At 46.9% G+C, this 15,271-nt stretch overlaps 15 non-coding genes across 15 annotated transcripts; 12 read left to right on the top strand and 3 right to left on the bottom strand.

Moving 5' to 3' along the window:
• Positions 1-598: 598 nt before the first annotated feature.
• Positions 599-762, top strand: LOC135018798 (U1 spliceosomal RNA). The gene has a single exon (XR_010216432.1). It is a non-coding gene; the product is annotated as a U1 spliceosomal RNA (small nuclear RNA).
• Positions 763-1,734: 972 nt separating this feature from the next.
• On the top strand, positions 1,735-1,898 carry LOC135018815 (U1 spliceosomal RNA). The gene has a single exon (XR_010216449.1). It is a non-coding gene; the product is annotated as a U1 spliceosomal RNA (small nuclear RNA).
• Positions 1,899-2,050: 152 nt separating this feature from the next.
• On the top strand, positions 2,051-2,213 carry LOC135018882 (U1 spliceosomal RNA). Its single transcript, XR_010216513.1, has one exon. It is a non-coding gene; the product is annotated as a U1 spliceosomal RNA (small nuclear RNA).
• A 670-nt stretch (positions 2,214-2,883) lies between these two features.
• Positions 2,884-3,048, top strand: LOC135019010 (U1 spliceosomal RNA). The gene has a single exon (XR_010216626.1). It is a non-coding gene; the product is annotated as a U1 spliceosomal RNA (small nuclear RNA).
• A 149-nt stretch (positions 3,049-3,197) lies between these two features.
• Positions 3,198-3,360, top strand: LOC135018912 (U1 spliceosomal RNA). The gene has a single exon (XR_010216540.1). It is a non-coding gene; the product is annotated as a U1 spliceosomal RNA (small nuclear RNA).
• A 674-nt stretch (positions 3,361-4,034) lies between these two features.
• On the top strand, positions 4,035-4,198 carry LOC135018844 (U1 spliceosomal RNA). The gene has a single exon (XR_010216476.1). It is a non-coding gene; the product is annotated as a U1 spliceosomal RNA (small nuclear RNA).
• Positions 4,199-4,350: 152 nt separating this feature from the next.
• On the top strand, positions 4,351-4,513 carry LOC135019007 (U1 spliceosomal RNA). The gene has a single exon (XR_010216624.1). It is a non-coding gene; the product is annotated as a U1 spliceosomal RNA (small nuclear RNA).
• Positions 4,514-5,184: 671 nt separating this feature from the next.
• Positions 5,185-5,348, top strand: LOC135018764 (U1 spliceosomal RNA). Its single transcript, XR_010216398.1, has one exon. It is a non-coding gene; the product is annotated as a U1 spliceosomal RNA (small nuclear RNA).
• A 152-nt stretch (positions 5,349-5,500) lies between these two features.
• LOC135019022 (U1 spliceosomal RNA) lies at positions 5,501-5,663 on the top strand. The gene has a single exon (XR_010216636.1). It is a non-coding gene; the product is annotated as a U1 spliceosomal RNA (small nuclear RNA).
• Positions 5,664-6,334: 671 nt separating this feature from the next.
• Positions 6,335-6,498, top strand: LOC135018777 (U1 spliceosomal RNA). The gene has a single exon (XR_010216411.1). It is a non-coding gene; the product is annotated as a U1 spliceosomal RNA (small nuclear RNA).
• A 152-nt stretch (positions 6,499-6,650) lies between these two features.
• On the top strand, positions 6,651-6,813 carry LOC135019044 (U1 spliceosomal RNA). Its single transcript, XR_010216650.1, has one exon. It is a non-coding gene; the product is annotated as a U1 spliceosomal RNA (small nuclear RNA).
• A 671-nt stretch (positions 6,814-7,484) lies between these two features.
• On the top strand, positions 7,485-7,648 carry LOC135018760 (U1 spliceosomal RNA). Its single transcript, XR_010216394.1, has one exon. It is a non-coding gene; the product is annotated as a U1 spliceosomal RNA (small nuclear RNA).
• Positions 7,649-14,276: 6,628 nt separating this feature from the next.
• Positions 14,277-14,392, bottom strand: LOC135019101 (U5 spliceosomal RNA). Its single transcript, XR_010216700.1, has one exon. It is a non-coding gene; the product is annotated as a U5 spliceosomal RNA (small nuclear RNA).
• Positions 14,393-14,667: 275 nt separating this feature from the next.
• On the bottom strand, positions 14,668-14,783 carry LOC135019071 (U5 spliceosomal RNA). The gene has a single exon (XR_010216671.1). It is a non-coding gene; the product is annotated as a U5 spliceosomal RNA (small nuclear RNA).
• A 286-nt stretch (positions 14,784-15,069) lies between these two features.
• On the bottom strand, positions 15,070-15,185 carry LOC135019090 (U5 spliceosomal RNA). The gene has a single exon (XR_010216690.1). It is a non-coding gene; the product is annotated as a U5 spliceosomal RNA (small nuclear RNA).
• Positions 15,186-15,271: the final 86 nt, after the last annotated feature.

The raw sequence follows: 15,271 nt of genomic DNA, 5'->3' as shown, positions 1-15,271 counted from the left end.
TACCCTTGTGCACTATCCCGACTTCTCCTCCTGTCTGCTTACTTTGTGCCTTCCAATGCACAATGCAAACTACAGGTAGTGCTGCAGGGCCCACACCCTTTTACTTGCCGTACAGAGCAGCTCTGGAGCTGTTACAGTGCCCAGCTGCTGCAAGAAATCAGCTTGAATGCTTCAGGGGCTGGGGCATAGCCAACATGAGCCCCACACCGAAGGAGGGTGGAGGTGTTTAATGCGAACTAGGGGTCATCCAAGCGCCGCAAAAGGCCGCCATGCCCTGCACGCCCCTTTTCTCTTTTCATATGCAGACGAGGGTTGAAGCCAACTTTGACCCACTGCTTGGATGACATCACCGTATGCAAATCCATCTGCTGCAGGCCTTCCCCCAGGAATGCTTGCACTAGTTGATGCATTTGGTTTGTTGTTTGGGGGTGCTTCAGTATTAGGCAGCCTTCTGCCCTCCCATGTTCATCTGAAAATATGTGTTCTCCCTGCAGTTGTTGTCCCCAGATGAGAGTTCCCTTGTGCTGCCTCAGTTGAATCTCCTTTACTTGACAGAGATGTGCCTGAGCAGCGGCCCTCCCCAGCCCTATCCCAAATCATACTTATTTTGCATAGGAGATACCATGGTCATGAAGATTGTTCTCCCACGGTGAGGTTCATTCATTGCATTCTGGGTATGCTGACCCCTGTGATTTCCCCAAATGTGGGAAACTCGACTGCATTATTTGTGGTAGTGGGGGACTGTGTTTGTGCTTTCCTCTGGTCAGCTCTGGTAAAAGTCAGATTTATTTGTCTCAGATCTTCCTCTAGCCTTGTTCTTCTTTCGAGAGTTTCCTTGTGCTGCCTCAGTTGGATCTCTTTCACTTGACAGGGGGGTGCCCGAGCAGCGACCCTCCCCAGCTCTAGCCCAACTCCTACTTACCTGCCAGGTGAGATACTATGATCATGAAGGTGCTTCTCCCAGGGCAAGGCTCACCCATTGCACTCTGATTTCCCCAAATGTGGGAAGCTTGACTGCATAATTTGTGTTTCCCCTGGTCGGCTCTCGTATAATTCAGATCTCTTTGTCTCAGGTCTCTCTCCAGCCTAGTTTGCTGTCTGTTTCCACTTCTTTTTTCATGAGCCCCTCCCTTTTATACCCTTGTGCACTATCCCGACTTCTCCTCCTGTCTGCTTACTTTGTGCCTTCCAATGCACAATGCAAACTACAGGTAGTGCTGCAGGGCCCACACCCTTTTACTTGCCGTACAGAGCAGCTCTGGAGCTGTTACAGTGCCCAGCTGCTGCAAGAAATCAGCTTGAATGCTTCAGGGGCTGGGGCATAGCCAACATGAGCCCCACACCGAAGGAGGGTGGAGGTGTTTAATGCGAACTAGGGGTCATCCAAGCGCCGCAAAAGGCCGCCATGCCCTGCACGCCCCTTTTCTCTTTTCATATGCAGACGAGGGTTGAAGCCAACTTTGACCCACTGCTTGGATGACATCACCGTATGCAAATCCATCTGCTGCAGGCCTTCCCCCAGGAATGCTTGCACTAGTTGATGCATTTGGTTTGTTGTTTGGGGGTGCTTCAGTATTAGGCAGCCTTCTGCCCTCCCATGTTCATCTGAAAATATGTGTTCTCCCTGCAGTTGTTGTCCCCAGATGAGAGTTCCCTTGTGCTGCCTCAGTTGAATCTCCTTTACTTGACAGAGATGTGCCTGAGCAGCGGCCCTCCCCAGCCCTATCCCAAATCATACTTATTTTGCATAGGAGATACCATGGTCATGAAGATTGTTCTCCCACGGTGAGGTTCATTCATTGCATTCTGGGTATGCTGACCCCTGTGATTTCCCCAAATGTGGGAAACTCGACTGCTTTATTTGTGGTAGTGGGGGACTGTGTTTGTGCTTTCCTCTGGTCAGCTCTGGTAAAAGTCAGATTTCTTTGTCTCAGATCTTCCTTTAGCCTTGTTCTTCTTTCGAGAGTTCCCTTGTGCTGCCTCAGTTGGATCTCCTTCACTTGACAGGGGGGTACCCGAGCAGCGACCCTCCCCAGCTCTAGCCCAACTTCTACTTACCTGGCAGGTGAGATACTATGATCATGTAGGTGCTTCTCCCAGGGCAAGGCTCACCCATTGCACTCTGGGTGTGCTGCTCCTGCGATTTCCCCAAATGTGGGAAACTTGACTGCATAATTTGTGTTTCCCCTGGTCGGCTCTCGTATAATTCAGATCTCTTTGTCTCAGGTCTCTCTCCAGCCTAGTTTGCTGTCTGTTTCAACTTCTCTTTTCTTGAGCCGCTCCCTTCTATGCCCTTGCGCACTATCCTGACTTCTCCCGTCTGCTTACTTTGTGCCTTCCAATGCACAATGCAAACTACAGGTAGTGCTGCAGGGCCCACACCCTTTTACTTGCCGTTCAGAGCTGCTCTGGAGCTGTTACAGTGCCCAGCTGCTGCAATAAATCAGCTTGAATGCTTCAGGGGATGGGGCATGGCCAACATGAGCCCCACACCAAAGGAGGGTGGGGTGTTTAATGCGAACTAGGGGTCATCCAAGCACCGCAAAAGGCCGCCATGCCCTGCACGCCCCTTTTCTCTTTTCATATGCAGATGAGGGTTGAAGCCAACTTTGACCCACTGCTTGGATGACATCACCGTATGCAAATCCGTCTTCTGCAGAACTTCCCCCAGGAATGCTTGCACTAGTTGTTGCATTTGGTTTGTTGTTTGGGGGTGCTTCAGTATTAGGCAGCCTTCTGCCCTCCCATGTTCATCTGAAAATATGTGTTCTCCCTGCAGTTGTTGTCCCCAGATGAGAGTTCCCTTGTGCTGCCTCAGTTGAATCTCCTTTACTTGACAGAGATGTGCATGAGCAGCGGCCCTCCCCAGCCCTATCCCAAATCATACTTATTTTGCATAGGAGATACCATGGTCATGAAGATTACTCTCCCAGGGTGAGGTTCATTCATTGCATTCTGGGTATGCTGACCCCTGTGATTTCCCCAAATGTGGGAAACGTGACTGCTTTATTTGTTGGCAGTGGGGGACTGTGTTTGTGTTTTCCTCTGATCTCTGGTAAAAGTCAGATTTCTTTGTTTCAGATCTTCCTCTAGCCTTGTTCTTCTTTCGAGAGTTTCCTTGTGCTGCCTCAGTTGGATCTCCTTCACTTGACAGGGGGGTGCCCGAGCAGCGACCCTCCCCAGCTCTAGCCCAACTCCTACTTACCTGCCAGGTGAGATACTATGATCATGAAGGTGCTTCTCCCAGGGCAAGGCTCACCCATTGCACTCTGGGTGTGCTGCCCCTGCGATTTCCCCAAATGTGGGAAACTTGACTGCATAATTTGTGTTTCCCCTGGTCAGGTCTCGTATAATTCAGATCTCTTTGTCTCAGGTCTCTCTCCTGCATAGTTTGCTGTCTGTTTCCACTTCTCTTTTCTTGAGCCGCTCCCTTCTATGCCCTTGCGCACTATCCTGACTTCTCCTCCTTTCTGCTTACTTTGTGCCTTCCAACGCACAATGCGAACTACAGGTAGTGCTGCAGGGCCCACACCCTTTTACTTGCCTTACAGAGCAGCTCTGGAGCTGTTACAGTGCCCAGCTGCTGCAAGAAATCAGCTTGAATGCTTCAGGGGCTGGGGCATAGCCAACATGAGCCCCACACCGAAGGAGGGTGGAGGTGTTTAATGCAAACTAGGGGTCAGCCAAGTGCTGCAAAAGGCCACCATGCCCTGCACGCCCCTTTTCTCTTTTCATATGCAGACGAGGGTTGAAGCCAACTTTGACCCACTGCTTGGATGACATCACCATATGCAAATCTATCTGCTGCAGGCCTTCCCCCAGGAATGCTTGCACTAGTTGTTGCATTTGGTTTGTTGTTTGGGGGTGCTTCAGTATTAGGCAGCCTTCTGCCCTCCCATGTTCATCTGAAAATATGTGTTCTCCCTGCAGTTGTTGTCCCCAGATGAGAGTTCCCTTGTGCTGCCTCAGTTGAATCTCCTTTACTTGACAGAGATGTGCCTGAGCAGCGGCCCTCCGCAGCCATATCCCAAATCATACTTATTTTGCATAGGAGATACCATTGTTATGAAGATTGTTCTCCCAGGGTGCGGTTCATTCATTGCACTCTGGGTATGCTGAACCCTGTGATTTCCCCAAATGTGGGAAACTCGACTGCATTATTTGTGGTAGTGGTGGACTGTGTTTGTGCTTTCCTCTGGTCAGCTCTGGTAAAAGTCAGATTTCTTTGTCTCAGATCTTCCTCTAGCCTTGTTCTTCTTTCGAGAGTTCCTTTGTGCTGCCTCAGTTGGATCTCCTTCACTTGACAGGGGGGTGCCCGAGCAGCGACCCTCCCCAGCTCTAGCCCAACTCCTACTTACCTGCCAGGTGAGATACTATGATCATGAAGGTGCTTCTCCAAGGGCAAGGCTCACCCATTGCACTCTGGGTGTGCTGCTCCTGCGATTTCCCCAAATGTGGGAAACTTGACTGCATAATTTGTGTTTCCCCTGGTCAGGTCTCGTATAATTCAGATATCTTTGTCTCAGGTCTCTCTCCAGCCTAGTTTGCTGTCTGTTTCCACTTCTCTTTTCTTGAGCCGCTCCCTTCTATGCCCTTGCGCACTATCCTGACTTCTCCTTTCTGCTTACTTTGTGCCTTCCAACGCACAATGCGAACTACAGGTAGTGCTGCAGGGCCCACACCCTTTTACTTGCCTTACAGAGCAGCTCTGGAGCTGTTACAGTGCCCAGCTGCTGCAAGAAATCAGCTTGAATGCTTCAGGGGCTGGGGCATAGCCAACATGAGCCCCACACCGAAGGAGGGTGGAGGTGTTTAATGCAAACTAGGGGTCAGCCAAGTGCCGCAAAAGGCCACCATGCCCTGCACGCCCCTTTTCTCTTTTCATATGCAGACGAGGGTTGAAGCCAACTTTGACCCACTGCTTGGATGACATCACCATATGCAAATCTATCTGCTGCAGGCCTTCCCCCAGGAATGCTTGCACTAGTTGTTGCATTTGGTTTGTTGTTTGGGGGTGCTTCAGTATTAGGCAGCCTTCTGCTCTCCCATGTTCATCTGAAAATATGTGTTCTCCCTGCAGTTGTTGTCCCCAGATGAGAGTTCCCTTGTGCTGCCTCAGTTGAATCTCCTTTACTTGACAGAGATGTGCCTGAGCAGCGGCCCTCCCCAGCCCTATCCCAAATCATACTTATTTTGCATAGGAGATACCATGGTCATAAAGATTGTTCTCCCAGGGTGAGGTTCATTCATTGCATTCTGGGTATGCTGACCCCTGTGATTTCCCCAAATGTGGGAAACTCAACTGCATTATTTGTGGTAGTGGGGGACTGTGTTTGTGTTTTCCTCTGGTCAGCTCTGGTAAAAGTCAGATTTCTTTGTCTCAGATCTTCCTCTAGCCTTGTTCTTCTTTCGAGAGTTCCATTGTGCTGCCTCAGTTTGATCTCCTTCACTTGACAGGGGGGTACCCGAGCAGCGACCCTCCCCAGCTCTAGCCCAACTCCTACATACCTGCCAGGTGAGATACTATGATCATGAAGGTGCTTCTCCCAGGGCAAGGCTCACCCATTGCACTCTGGGTGTGCTGCTCCTGTGATTTCCCCAAATGTGGGAAACTTGACTGCATAATTTGTGTTTCCCCTGGTCGGCTCTCGTATAATTCAGATCTCTTTGTCTCAGGTCTCTCTCCAGCCTAGTTTGCTGTCTGTTTCCACTTCTCTTTTCTTGAGCCGCTGCCTTCTATGCCCTTGTGCACTCTCCTGACTTCACCTGTCTGCTTACTTTGTGCCTTCCAACGCACAATGCAAACTACAGGTAGTGCTGTAGGGCCAACACCCTTTTACTTGCCTTACAGAGCAGCTCTGGAGCTGTTACAGTGCCCAGCTGCTGCAAGAAATCAGCTTGAATGCTTCAGGGGCTGGGGCATAGCCAACATGAGCCCCACACCGACGGAGGGTGGAGGTGTTTAATGCTAACTAAGGGTCATCCAAGCGCCGCAAAAGGCCGCCATGCCCTGCATACCCCTTTTCTCTTTTCATATGCAGATGAGGGTTCCAGCCAACTTTGGCCCACTGCTTGGATGACATCACCGTATGCAAATCCGTCTTCTGCAGACCTTTTCCCAGGAATGCTTGTACTAGTTGTTGCATTTGGTTTGTTGTTTGGGGGTGCTTCAGTATTAGGCAGCCTTCTGCTCTCCCATGTTCATCTGAAAATATGTGTTCTCCCTGCAGTTGTTGTCCCCAGATGAGAGTTCCCTTGTGCTGCCTCAGTTGAATCTCCTTTACTTGACAGAGATGTGCCTGAGCAGCGGCCCTCCCCAGCCCTATCCCAAATCATACTTATTTTGCATAGGAGATACAATTGTCATGAAGATTGTTCTCCCAGGGTGAAGTTCATTCATTGCATTCTGGGTATGCTGACCCCTGTGATTTCCCCAAATGTGGGAAACTCGACTGCATTATTTGTGGTAGTGGGGGACTGTGTTTGTGCTTTCCTCTGGTCAGCTCTGGTAAAAGTCAGATTTCTTTGTCTCAGATCTTCCTCTAGCCTTGTTCTTTTTTTGAGAGTTTCCTTGTGCTGCCTCAGTTGGATCTCGTTCACTTGACAGGGGGGTGCCCGAACAGCGACCCTCCCCAGCTCTAGCCCAACTCCTACTTACCTGCCAGGTGAGATACTATGATCAGGAAGGTGCTTCTCCCAGGGCAAGGCTCACCCAATGCACTCTGGGTGTGCTGCTCCTACGATTTCCCCAAATGTGGGACACTTGATTACATAATTTGTGTTTCCTCTGGTCGGCTCTCGTATAATTCAGATCTCTTTGTCTCAGGTCTCTCTCCAGCCTAGTTTGCTGTCTGTTTCCACTTCTCTTTTCTTGAGCCGCTCCCTTCTATGCCCTTGTGCACTATCCTGACTTCTCCCGTCTGCTTACTTTGTGCCTTCCAACGCACAATGCAAACTACAGGTAGTGCTGCAGGGCCCACACCCTTTTACTTGCTTTACAGAGCAGCTCTGGAGCTGTTACAGTGCCCAGCTGCTGCAAGAAATCAGCTTGAATGCTTCAGGGGCTGGGGCATAGCCAACATGAGCCCCACACCGAAGGAAGGTGGAGGTGTTTAATGCGAACTAGGGGTCATCCAAGCGCCGCAAAAGGCCGCCATGCCCTGCACACCCCTTTTTTATTTTCATATGCAGACGAGGGTTGAAGCCAACTTTGACCCACTGCTTGGATGACATCACCATATGCAAATCCATCTGCTGCAGGCCTTCCCCCAGGAATGCTTGCACTAGTAGTTGCATTTGATTTGTTGTTTGGGGGTGCTTCAGTATTAGGCAGCCTTCTGCCCTCCCATGTTCATCTGAAAATATGTGTTCTCCCTGCAGTTGTTGTCCCCAGATGAGAGTTCCCTTGTGTTGCCTCAGTTGAATCTCCTTTACTTGACAGAGATGTGCCTGAGCAGCGGCCCTCCCCAGCCCTATCCCAAATCATACTTATTTTGCATAGGAGATACCATGGTCATGAAGATTGTTCTCCCAGGGTGAGGTTCATTCATTGCACTCTGGGTATGCTGACCCCTGTGATTTCCCCAAATGTGGGAAACTCGACTGCATTATTTGTGGTAGTGGGGGACTGCGTTTGTGCTTTCCTCTGGTCAGCTCTGGTAAAAGTCAGATTTCTTTGTCTCAGATCTTCCTCTAGCCTTGTTCTTCTTTCGAGAGTTCCCTTGTGCTGCCTCAGTTGGATCTCCTTCACTTGACAGGGGGTGCCCGAGCAGCAATCCTCCACAGCTCTAGCCCAACTCCTACTTACCTGCCAGGTGAGATACTATGATCTTCACTGTTAGGGCAATCAGGATGTGGAATTCCCTGCCAGGGAAGGTGGTAATGGCGGACTCTGTAATTGGATTTAAAAAAGGAATGGATACATTTCTGAATGAAAAAGCTATCCAAGGTTATAATACTTAAAATATCAACATGGTTAATCCGGGGGTAACATGAGTTATAGTAGCTAACTAGTCATAAAACATTATTCAGCAAGTATGTAGAATCATCACAACTTAAAACAGGTTGAACACGATGGGCAATTTGCCTCTATTCAACCTCAAAAACTATGTTACTATATGTTACTATATTACTATGTTACTGTAGTATACAGAACACCACAATGTAATGAGCAGTGATAGTGAGCACTGATGAGGATACTAGAACTGACACTGAGCAGCAAGATGCAGCACTGGACTATTAGTAATGTACTGTAGTATGCTGAGCACCACAATGCAGCACAAGACAATGAGCAGTGATACTGAGCACTGATGAGGATACTACTGAGAACTGACACTGAGCAGGAGAGACACACTACTAGTATTACTGAGCAGCAATAAGTAACCACTGATACTGAGCACTGATATTGAGATTTCCACTGAGAGAACATAGCCACGTCCTCTCCGCTCTCTCTTCAATGCACGAGTAAAAATGGCGGCAACGCGCAGCTCTTTATATGGAATCCGAATCTCGCGAGAATCCGACAGCGGGATGATGACATTTTCCCTTGTTCAGGTTTTCCGAGTCAGGCGGGAACAACCGAGCCTGCCTCGGACCAGTGTAAACCACGTGGAGTTCGTCGGGAATTCGGTTCTCGGAGAACCGAACCCGCTCCTCTCTACCTTATACCCATCAATTTTTTTATTTTCAATCTAAGCCCCTGCAGTTTTCTGTAAGCATCTGCTTCGCTATGATGATCAACAAGTCACAAGGGCAAACACTCAGGGCTTGAGGCGTAGATCTTAGGACCAGCTGCTACAAGCATGGCAGAGGTGTCACTATCACTGGTGACACCCAGAGAGGTGGCGAGGGAGATTGTAATGCAGGGCGCGCAGATAAGCAGTGCAATGGTAAAAAGGAGGCATGGTTTCATAGGTAGGGGCGTGGCCTGGTGGCCTGAATCTACATTTTGTTGCTCCGGGTGTCCCGGGGGTTGGGGGCTGCACCCGGGGACTAGTGTGTGTGCGGTGCTGGCTCCTGCACAGTGACAGGGCATGGCCACCCAGCATGACGCCTCCATTCTTGACCATGCTGTAATTGCAGTCGCACTGCAGTTCAGCGTGATCATAAAAAATGGTGTAGCCTCCTGCTGGTGCAGACTGTATGTGCGCGCAGGAAGCCGCCACCATTTTTGTGATCACAGCGGCTGAATGTGATGTCATACAGCCGCTGTGACCACGCCCCCTGTGTCTCCTCCGTTGCAGACCCCATTTTGAAGCCTTGCCCCCGCACCGCTCCATCCCTGACTTGGAAATGGAGTGTTGCTGACCCCCCTCCCCCCCCCCCCGCCCCGATTGACAGGCAGAGGCGATCGCATTCTCTGCGGGGTGCCGCAGAAAATGCAGGCACATGCGTATGCTGTTAGCAAATTTTGCAGTTGGATCGCTTATTGTGATTGCATTCCAACCTGAATCAGGCCCTATTACCTATCACAATGCGCTGCGGGCAGTACAAAATTGGGTTAATATAGGAGTAAAACTCCCAGACCTGTGCTCCTTAACTGTACCTGGTGGCTAGTGGAGCGGCTGCCCAGTAATCAGTGTCCACGCCAGTGCGCACACGGTCCACCCCCTACGGCCACGCTCCCCTTCATCAGCGGCCTCGTGATCCGGAAGGGCGGTGTGTGTGTGACTGACCTTAGGAAGAAACTGGAGCCTCCGCTGCAGTGACCCAGCAACCAGGGCACGGGAGTATACAGCGCCGCTGGGAGTGATGAAGCTGCAGTAAAGATGTCTATTAGACCTAGCCTGCTGCAGCCCTTGTAGATTCTCATAAAACAAGTTCTTCTTTTCTTGTCAAAATTAATAGCTAAGAATAGGCTGCCTGAGGCAGGCCCCTGTTAAGTGGCCTGCTACTGAAGGCACCAACTACAAACTGAGCTCCCTGTTCATGGAAGCGGGGTTAAAGAGGAGGATGCGCTGAGCATCTTGGGAACAGTCAAAAGCTTTGAGCCGGTTGGTGCCTCAGATCAAGATCCTACTCTACACCCCAATGTGAATCCTTGTGGAGTCCAGTGTACCCCACAGAAGAAATTAATGTGTCACACCCATTGGCAGCAACCTTAGAATAGCTGCTGACGGGCACAATTGAGAAAGGAAGGGGGGGGGGGGACATTTGAATCCAGCACATAGATGCAATTCAAATATGTAATTTGTACCTTCCTATTTTAAAATATAATGGATGAACCTCACCCTGTGAGAACAATCTTCATGATCAAGAGATCTCATATGCAAAATAAGTATGAGTTGGGATAGGGCTGGGGAGGGTGGCTGCTCGGGCAGCCCCTCCCCCGTCAAGTTAAGGAGATTCAACTGAGGACGCACAAGGGAACTCTCGTCTGGGGACACCAACTGCAGGGAGACCACATCTGTTCAGATGAACATGGGAGGGTGGAAGGCTGCCTAATATTGAAGCACCATCAAATATCAAACCATATGCAACAACTAGTACAAGCATTCCTGGGGGAAGGTCTGCAGAAGACGGATTTGCATACGGTGATGTCATCCAAGATGTGGGCCAAAGTTGGCTGGAACCCTCATCTGCATATGAAAAGAGAAAAGGGGCATGCAGGGCATGGCGGCCTTTTGCGGTGCTTGGATGACCCCTAGTTCGCATTAAACACCCCCACCCTCCTTTGGTGTGGGGCTCATGTTGGCCATGCCCCATCCCCTGAAGCATTCAAGCTGATTTCTTGCAGCAGCTGGGCACTGTAACAGCTCCAGAGCTGTTCTGTAAGGCAAGTAAAAGGGTGTGGGCCCTGCAGCACCACCTGTAGTTCGCATTGTGCGTTGGAAGGCACAAAGTAAGCAGACGGGAGGAGAAGTCAGGATAGTGCGCAAGGGCATCCTTTTCTCTTAGTCCGTAGAGGATGCTGGGGTCACATTAAGAACCATGGGGTATAGACGGGATCCGCAAGAGACATGGGCACTTTAAGACTTTCAAAGGGTGTGAACTGGCTCCTCCCTCTATGCCCCTCCTCCAGACTCCAGTTATAGGAACTGTGCCCAGGGAGACGGACATTTCGAGGAAAGGATTTATTGTTAAACTAAGGTGAGCATCTTACCAGCTCACACCTTAAGCATGCCGCAGAACGTGGCATTCAACAGAACACAAGCCAACGGCATGAACAATTGCAGCAAAAAGCTGACCAGAACCATAACATAACATGTGTATAACCACAAGTAATAACTGCAGACACAGTATGGACTGGGACGGGTGCCCAGCATCCTCTACGGACTAAGAGAAAAGGATTTACCAGTAGGTATTAAAATCCTATTTTCTCATACGACCTAGAGGATGCTGGGGTCACATTAAGAACCATGGGGTTATACCAAAGCTCTTGAACGGGTGGGAGAGTGCGTACGACTCTGCAGCACCGAATGACCCAACTTGAGGTTATCATCAGCCAAGGTATCAAACTTGTAAAACTTAGCAAAAGTGTTTACTAAATAGCTGCTCGGCAAAGTTGCAATGCCGAGACTCCCCGACCAGCTGCCCAGGATGAACCCACCTTTCTAGTAGAATGGGTCTTCACCTAATTCAGTAATGGCAATCCTGCCATGGAATGAGCATGCTGAATCTTACCACAGATCCAGCGCATAATGGTCTACATGGAAGCAGGACACCCAATCCTGTTGGGAGCATACAGGACAAACAGAGCCTCTGTTTTCCTAATCTGAACCGTTCTGGTGACATAAATTTTCAAAGTTCTGACCACAGCCAGAGACTTTGACTCAACGAAGGTGTCAGTGGCCAAAGGCACCATGTGGAAAGATGAACCACCTTCGGCAGAAATTGTTGACGTGTCCTCAATTCTGCTCTATCTTCATGAAAGATCAAATAAAGGCTCTTGTGATACTGCATGGTTTGTACTGTTTTCCATGTGCTCCCAGATCTTTCAAGCAAGTAGCATGGTCAAGAAAGTTCTGTTTGAAAAGAAACAACATTTACTGTCATTGTTATAGAATTTGGGAGAAAAAACAAGAAGAAATCTGCACTGTTGACGCACTGGACAGAATGAATGAATCATAAAATATAACCTTTATTAAGTATGTATTAAAATTGGATAAATATTAATATTATTATCCCAAACTGCAGTGAAACATAAATGTTAAAATCACAGAACTAACATACATGTGCATAAGAAGAATAAAGAGATGTGAAAAAAAGGTTTAAAAAGCGTGTCCGTGTGTGATTATTTTTGAAGGCACAACCCTGGCGGGGTTGTTTATATAGATATATATGTTGCTAATAATCACTTTCTAGCGTAATGTTATTAAATAGCTGTTAGTATCTATGTCGTCAGGTACCACTGGGTCGTATCCTATATACTCCCTTCACTCAATAGGGGTTACCTCCCGGGAAGCCATCCCCATTGGCGAATTTGTGGGGGTGATTGAGTATAACCGGTAAGCTAACCTCCAATTTGTGGGGTGCTTAGGTAGATGGGGATCACTTATTTCTCTGTGTCCCCTAAGACTATATTCCTAAATTCAATACCACAGGGGGATAGCTTTCTATATCGGATAAGGAATCACTTGATAGGGAAATCTCTATGGATCATGGAAAGATCATATTTATTAATATCCAAACTAAAAAAATGATGAATAGCTTTAATTTAGCTGTTTAGATATAGTTAATTGGCGAGATATACCAACAGGTGCGGTTGCCTTAAGGAATATGGCAATTCCAATATAAATAGCAGCCCTCCTTCATATAATCAGCCAGATCTTATTAAATCTGGTCCAGATATAGCCGTTCAGATATACTTAATTGACAACATATATCAATCGGTGGGGTTGCCTTAAGGAATATAGCAATTCCAATTCTCATATAAATAGCAACCTTCCTTCATATATTCAGCCAGATCTTATTTAATCTGATCTAGGCGTAGGCAATAATGCTTTCCTTAGAGGTATAGCCACCTCAATTCTTATTAAGAAGCAAAGTGTCTGTCATAATGGTTTATCCAATTCATCTAAGAAATAATATATTCCATGTGTCAGAGATTCATTACTCTCTATTTACACTGTTAAAGAGTTAATTCTTATTATGTTACAGTGTAATGAAATTATCATATAGGGAGATGTGGCAATTCCATGTGCTATATATATAATAACCCTTAGTGGTCCAGATTCCACAATGAGGAATTTTCTTATAAACCGCTGAAACACACAGCTGTTTGACTGACTTCCAAATATATCTATCTCACTTTGTAACAGTCTTATGATAGAGAAACTGTTACATATTCGGTCACTTAGTTATCTAAAGGTAAACAGACTCAGTGTGAGGGTAATATAATATATCAAATGCGCTGTCAATAATCGTGGTAACTGGTGTAATAATGTGGTATATTGAGTATGCTAGTAAGGCATATAACTGCTCTCCAGCCTTTAAGTGTTACCAATCAATTTGTTACACTGTAAAGGATTTATGGTGTCCTGTTAGGACATGCAGCTGCTAGGCTGACTCAAAGATTTATCCATTTGTAACAATTATGTAACAGTTATATACATGTTACTGGTATTACATAGAAATAGTATGACACAGGCCAGCAGTCCCATGTGTCTAGATTCCACAATAGGAGATTTTCTTTGTCTTATAAACTGCTGGAACACACAGCTGCTAGACTGACTTCAAATATATATATTACTTTGTAACAGTCTTATAGTAAAGAGACTGTTACACACTGTCATTTAGTTATCTCAAGGTTAGCAGATTCTGTGTGAGGATAGTGTTCTGTTAGAACATGCAGCTGCTAGGCTGACTCATAGAAAATGTATCCATTTGTAACAAATGACACATACAGCATTAAATTAATATCTATAGCAGCCCATGTGACATCTCTACTCTTATCATAATTGTCTGGTTATTGCCAATCTGGACAGCAGGAGTGATATATATTCACTAGTCCCAATATCCCATCATATAAATATACCCACACTGATATACTTTCTTATCAAGAGTTATTAGTAGCTATCTGTATGCACTTTAGACATTGTAATTGCTAAGTGACATCATATCTAGTGTATTCCTTTCTTATAGCTCAGCTTCTATTCCCTATTAGTGGAGACTAACAGCTAACATCATAATCATATATTTTTGTTTTATAACATTTCACATGAGTCAAATACACGCGGACACGCCGTGCCCTACACATGTGTTTCACTGCATCTATGGCAACTTACATTAAAGCTAACAAGAAAGCACACTCGTTCTGTCTTTAAACTGATAAAAGAAACCCCAATAATATGGGGCATGCAAAAATTGAGATAAAACTCAGTTTTGCTCCTCTCCACGGAAATCTTTAATAAAAGGCGAAATATTTGTTAGTTCTGAAGAGAAACCAGAGCATGACCAAGATTCCACCTGTCGCCTGAGTGCCATGCCAGCAGTTCTCATTGAGCTCAAAGTGAGCACCCAATTTGAAAGAAAGAAAGCAGATTTCTCACCAGGCTTCCCCTAGCTATAAACATGGTTTGTACTCTTTTCCATGTGTTCCCAGATCTTTCAAGCAATTAGTATAGTCAAGAAAGTTCTGTTTGAAAAGAAACAAACATTTACTGTCATTTCTATGCAAATGAGCTTACATTAAAGCACACTCGTTCTATCTTTAAACAGATAAAATAAAACCCCAATAAGATGGGGCATGCAAAATTTGAGATAAAACTCAGTTTTGCTCCTCTCCACGGAAATCTTTAGTAAAAGGCGAAAGATTTGTTCGTTCTGAAGAGAAACCAGAGCATGACCAAGATTCCACCTGTCGCCTGAGTGCCATGCCAGCAGTCCTCATTCAGCTCAAAGTGAGCACCCAATTTGAAAGAAAGAAAGCAGATTTCTCACCAGGCTTCCCCTTGCTATAAGCATGGTTTGTACTCTTTTCCATGTGCTCCCAGATCTTTCAAGCAAGTAGCATGGTCAAGAAAGTTCTGTTTGAAAAGAAACAGACATTTACTATCATTGTTATACAAATAAACTTACATTAAAGCCAACAAGAAAGCACACTCGTTCTGTCTTTAAACTGATAAAAGAAACCCCAATAATATGGGGCATGCAAAAATTGAGATAAAACTCAGTTTTGCTCCTCTCCACGGAAATCTTTAATAAAAGGCGAAAGATTTGTTCATTCTGAAGAGAAACCAGAGCATGACCAAGATTCCACCTGTCGCCTGAGTGCCATGCCAGCAGTCCTCATTCAGATCAAAGTGAGCGCCCAATTTGAAAGAAAGCAGAT

The sequence above is a fragment of the Pseudophryne corroboree genome, unplaced genomic scaffold (genome assembly GCF_028390025.1).
Source record: "Pseudophryne corroboree isolate aPseCor3 unplaced genomic scaffold, aPseCor3.hap2 scaffold_330, whole genome shotgun sequence".
Classification (NCBI taxonomy): domain Eukaryota; kingdom Metazoa; phylum Chordata; class Amphibia; order Anura; family Myobatrachidae; genus Pseudophryne; species Pseudophryne corroboree.
The sequence above is the reverse complement of the archived record's forward strand: the minus strand, read 5'-3'. Positions and strand labels throughout refer to the sequence as shown.